At 35.5% G+C, this 6,376-nt stretch overlaps 1 non-coding gene across 1 annotated transcript; it reads right to left on the bottom strand.

Moving 5' to 3' along the window:
• Positions 1-645: 645 nt before the first annotated feature.
• Positions 646-781, bottom strand: LOC122890633. The gene has a single exon (XR_006381108.1). It is a non-coding gene; the product is annotated as a U4 spliceosomal RNA (small nuclear RNA).
• Positions 782-6,376: the final 5,595 nt, after the last annotated feature.

Below are 6,376 nucleotides of genomic sequence, written 5' to 3'. Positions count from 1 at the left end.
ATTAGAAACCCAGCATGATACCCTATTACTATAATGCTCATTGAGACCCTACTAATTAATGTTCTTTTTCTTTGTCCTCATTTCCTGGGTTCCTTTGATTCTAAAGTTAAAAAAAAGAAAAAAATAGAATTTTATAATTAAGCCAATGTCCATAAAAAGGCATCATAAATACAGCATTACACATACTACTGATGATATTTTGATTTTCCTATGACATCAGAGACCAGTCCACTACAGTTCAGGCCTTTATATTTACCATTCTGGTATTTTATTTTATTTCATTTTATTTATTTATTTATTTATTTAGGTAGGGATACAACATTTAAATAAAAGATTTTTTTTCTTTACTAACATATAAATTTAAGTTATTTGGAATGTAACGCAGATATAAAATGTGACAAAATGATTCCAGGTTTATCTGGAATAAAATAAATGTGAAAATAACCATAATACTCTGAAAATGAGGAGTTATGAGGGGCTAACTTAATTTCACCATATATTAAAATACAATAGTACAATAATTAGAATAGTTTGGCATTGGCACAATAAATAAATGAACAAAAAAAATTACAGAATAAATATTCCAAAAAAGACCCTATTATTTAAGGGAAATTGATTAATGGTTAAGGTAACATTTCAAATCAGTGGATAAAACAATAATAAAGTATTAGGCAAACCACTTGAAATATGATAAGCTAGATTTTCTCTTCCATTCTTTAATTAGCAATAATCGTGCCTCGGATAAACCTCATTGGCTACAATACTGCCACTGCGCAAAGCTGCTCTTCTATTCTTTAATTTTTTTCAGTCTTCCAAAATTCATTTTTTATACCACAAAATTCATGTTTATACACCACACCCAGTGCTACATGCCATACATGCCCTCCATAATACCCACCACCAGGATCACCCCCCCCCAAAAAAAAACACTTCAGTTCGTTTCTCAGAGGCCACAGTCTCTCATGGTTTGTCTCCCCCACCAATTTCCCTCAACTCACTTCTCTCCATCTCCCAATGTCCTCTGTATTATTCCTTATGCTCCACAAAAGTGAAACCATATGATAATTGAATCTCTCTGCCTGACTTATTTCACTCAGCATAATCTCTTCCAGTTCCATTCACATTCATACAAAAGTTGAGTATTCACACTTTCTGATGAAGGCATAATACTCCATTGTATATATGGACCATATCTTCTTTATCCGTTCATCCGTTGAAGGGCATCTCGGTTCTTTCCACAGTTTGGTGGCTGTGGCCATTGCTGCTATGAACATTGGGGTACACGGGCCCTTCTTTTCACTACATCTGTATCTTTGTGGTAAATACCCAGTAATGCAATTGCAGGGTCATAGGGTAGCTCTATTTTTAATTTCTTAAGGAATTTCCACACTGTTTTCTAAAGTGGCTGCACCTACTTGCATTCTCACCAACAGTGTAAGAGGGTTCCACTTTCTCCACATCCTCTCCAAAAACTTGTTGTTTGCTGTCTTGTTGATTTTGGCCATTCTAACCAGTATAAGGTGGTATCTCAGTGTGGTTTTGATTTGAATCTCCCTGATGGCTAATGATGATGAACATGTTTTCATGTGTCTGTTAGCCATTTGTATGTCTTCTTTGGAGAAGTGTCTGTTCGTATCTTGTGCCCAATTTTTGACATTATTATCTGTTTTGTGTGTGCTGAGTTGAGGAGTTCTTTATAGATCTTGGATATCAGCCTTTGTCTATACTGTCATTGGTGAATATCTTCACCAAAGACCCTCCCAAAAAGGAGAATTTCAGACCAATATCCCTGATGAATATGGATGCCAAGATTCTCAACAAGATCCTAGCAAATAGGATCAAACAGTACATTAAAAAGATTATCCACCATGACCAGGTAGGATTTATCCTGGGATGCAAGGATGGTTCAACATTCACAAATCAATCAATGTGATAGAACAAATCAATAATAGAAGAGAAAAGAAACACACAGTCCTCTCATTGATGCAGAAAAAGCATTTGACAAGATACCGCATCCTTTCCTGATTAAAACTCTTCAGTGTATTGGGATGGAGGGAACATTCCTGAACTTCATAGAATCTATCTATGAAAAACCCACAGTGAATATCATGCTCTTTGGGGAAAAGCTGATAGCCTTCCCTTTGAGATTAGGAACACAACAAGGATGCCCACTCTTGCCACTGTTGTTCAACATAGTACTAGAAATCCTAGCAACAGCACTCAGACAAAAAAAAGAAATAAAAGGTATTCAGATTGGCAAAGAAGAAGTCAAACTCTCTCTCTTCACAGATGACATAATACTTTATATGGAAAACCCAAAAGACTCCACCCTCAAATTACTAGAACTCATATAGCAATTCAGCAATGTGGCAGGATACAAAAATCAATGTACAGAAATCAGTTGCTTTCTTACTACACTAACAATGAAAAAATAGAGAAATTAGAGAATCAATTCCATTTATTATAGCACCAAGAACCATAAGATACCTGGGAATAAACCTAACCAAAGAGGTAAAGGATCTGTACTCGAAGAACTACAGAACACTCATGAAAGAAATTGAAGATGACACGAAAAGATCGAAGAGCATTCCATGCTCATGAATTGGAAGAATAAACATTGTTAAAATGTCTATACTGCCTAGAGCCATCTATACTTTGATTGCCATCCCAATCAAAATTCCATTGGCATTTTTCAAAGAGCTGCAACAAACAATCCTACAATTTTTTGGAACCAGAAGAGACCCCGAATTGCTAAGGAAATGTTTAAAAAGAAAAACAAAGGTGGGGGCATCACATTGCCTGATTTCAAGCTTTACTACAAAACTGTGATCACCAAGAGAGCATAGTACTGGCACAAAAACAGACACACAGACCAGTGGAACAAAGTAGAGACCCCAGATATGGACCCTCAACCCTATGGTCAAATAATCTTCAACAAAGAAGGAAAAAATACCCAGTGGAAAAAAATACAGTCTCTTTAATAAATGGTGCTGGGAAAATTGGACAGCTATGTATATAGAAGTATGAAACTCCACCTTTCTCTTATACCATACACAAAGATAAACTCAAAGTGGATAAAGACCTCAACATGAGGCAGGAGTCTATCAAAATCCTAGAGAACATAAGCAGTAATCTCTTTGACATTGGCCACAGAAATTTCTTTCAAGATATGTCTCCAAAGGCAAAGGAAACAAAAAGCGAAAATGATCTTTTGGGATTTCATCAAGATCAAAAGCTTCTGCATGAGAAGGGAAGCAGTCAACAAAACAAAGAGGCAACCTACAGAATGGGAGAAGATATTCAGAAGTGACACTTTATTTATTTATTTGACAGAGAGCACACAAGTAGGTATAGTGCAGGCAGAGAAAAGGGAGAATCAGGCTCCCCGATGCAGGGCTTAATCCCAGGACCCTGGGATCATGACCTGAAAGCAGAGGCTTTAACCCACTGAGCCACCCAGATGCCCCCCTCTTGATATTTTAAACTAAGAGTTAAACTTATGAGTACCTAATTCATTCCAGCATTTTGTTGATGACTCAATAATACATTTATTAATTTAACTCATTCCAGAAATTGTGCCCTTTGTCCTTAGTCTGTTATGTCTCTATGTTGCATTATACTGTATATTTCTATTTTTACAAATACAGAGTAGTGGATATTTACTATATTTTGCATTGCAAAGTAGCCAATGGATATATTTCACCCTTCCCTTGTTCTCTTGCATGTATCATCAAATTGTTTCACACTGGCTAAAAATCGTGTATTTTCTTTCCGTGAAACCAGGCAACATGGGTATTTCATGGCATGCTGGACTTGTGGTCATCCACTATTCAGATAAAACTCACAGACGTCATACCTCTGGTGCCATTCTGCAGATGTAAGGAATAAGTGTGTGTGAGAAAGTCTGGTTGGGAAACATTTTGATTGTGTGATTTCCACAGTAAGACAGCTGAGGTGCTTCCTGGTTAAAACCCATATATCACGAGACTTTTCATGTTTTTCAGATGCTTCTGGGCTTGAGGCACATGGAACACAGGCTGAGTGTGGTGAATTTACACAGGAATGGTGTCATCTACATATATTCCTTTCCATTATCATTATGCCAGCACCTAGGAATCATGGCTTTTCCTAAAGTCATTTGTTTATGATTCCAGCACGTTATGCTCCTCACAAATGCTATTGTTCCTGAGTATAAAAAATTGCTACATTTCCTCATCACAAACCTACTTGCCTTTCTTGCTCTCCCTCCCTTTTTTGGGTTCTCTCCTATTTTAGCAATGATAACAACTACATTTATTGAGTAATCCCCATGTGACAGGCTTCAAGTTAAGCAGTTCATAGGCATGATGATATTAAGGCAGTATCATTACTTTATTATACAGGTTATATTGTCAACCCTTTGTTTTAGAGGATGAAACTGAGGCTCAAAGAGGTTAAGTCACTTACTCCAGCACAGCTTCAAGGACTCCATGTTATAAGGGATAATTATGTTACTTAAAGTGGACCATTTTTGATGCTCAGTCTGGTATGGACATAGAATAACAGCATAGAGAGACATATGAAAATGAAAGAGATTTGTTATATTCAGGGTCCTAGAAGAGGAAGTTACTTGCATACCATTCAGGAAGCCACCCAGGAGGAGCTCTGTGTGAGTGGACTTAGCGTAGTGGGTGAGAAACAGAGAGAGTATCTGTGGGCAGGTACCTTTATTTGGAATCAGAGTGGAGTGTATAAGCAAAGGGGTGAGGTGATTTCATTGATGTATTTGAATGTCACTAGATCACAGTCAGGGGAGGGTAAGAAGGGGAACTTGTGGCAGAGACCAACCTTACTTATCATACTGCCATACTGGGTCACCTCGGTGGGGTTCTCATAGCAGGGTCTGTGAGGCTGTTGAGACCTTAGGAAAATAGGAAGTTTTGAACATTTACAAAATAAGCTGTAATTCAAATCTTTCCAGTTCCCACGTGTCTTCTCAAAAATCACTAAACTTTCCTGCTCTTTATTAAATTTCTCTGGTCAGAGATCTTTACAGTTATTTAAAAAATACATTAATATCTTTATTTCCATGCTTTCTTTTCAGCTACTTAAGGTTAAACGATTCTAAAATCTTCCAGATATATCTTTAAATACTGGTTGTTGTCTTGCAATATAACATTTGAACAAATTAGTCATTGTTACTAAATCTTCCCCAAAAGACAAAAAACATCAGATTGAACATGCATATCTTAGTTAGCTTAAAATACTTTTTAATCAAGAGAAAAAGGATAGAAAGGTTGGTCTTTATTCATGGGAAAAATTAAACATGTTTTCAAATGTAAGTGACAAGCGTTATTAAAATAACTCCCAGTTTTTATATCCAGTTTAGAATATATAAATACAGATTTAAAGAGGCATTTTAACCATTCAGTATAACTACCTTTTATAAAATGTACTTCCTTGTGTGTTATTGAACTCAAACCAGAGAGCCCATTTTCACTCAGGTTTAACTTTATTACTATTACCTCTTTTCATTCCCAATGTCCCCCAAATTAGGTTCACATTTGCTTCTGATTTAATTACAATGCAGAATATTAAATTTTGGGAAGACCTCTAGGTCATGAAGCAAACCCCCTTATTTTAGAGAGGAGAAAGGTGACTCCTAATCCCATAAAGATAAAAGATAAATTATCTTTATTTATGAAATAATAATTGCATAAATTATTTATAATTTATATATTATATTTATACTATTTATGTTATAATATTTATATATTTAATTATATTAATATTTATAGTACCATAATATATTTCATATTATTTATGAAATAATAATTTGCTATTAATTAATAATGAATTAATTCGTTATTATTAATTAATAATAATCCATTATTCTGCATGTATGGCCACCCATAATAATTTCTGGGGCTCCTTATAGCTAAGTTATGTGTCCATGTGGCTACAATCTGTGGAAAGGATGAAAACAGAAGTATGTTATGGTAGTAGCTTCCAGAAACCTTCCCAAAGAGACAGCTGGAATGTCCCCTTTACCCTCTTCTTTATGTTTTCCTATTTTGCTGTAGGAGCTCAGAGGTCACCTACTTAAGCCAGAAGGATAAAGGTTGTAGATCAGAAAGAAAAGAGAGAAGGAAATAAACTTTACCTTTTTTAAACTACTGCTATTATTCTATAACTCACAGATAAACCTAATTCGAACTAGTACACAACTACATTGTCAGAAAGTAATCGTAGGTCCCTTCTTTTTCATACTCTACCATAATCTACATCAGTACAGAGAAGAACATGGAAATAGAGGAGATAACATTCTCCTTAAATACAAGCCAGTAAAATTTATGCCCTGTGAATCGATTAGTGAATGGGAGTGAAAGTAAATAAA

The sequence above is a fragment of the Neovison vison genome, chromosome 11 (genome assembly GCF_020171115.1).
Source record: "Neovison vison isolate M4711 chromosome 11, ASM_NN_V1, whole genome shotgun sequence".
NCBI lineage: Eukaryota > Metazoa > Chordata > Mammalia > Carnivora > Mustelidae > Neogale > Neogale vison.
Note: the sequence above shows the minus strand (reverse complement) of the source record. Positions and strands in the feature narration are given on the sequence as shown.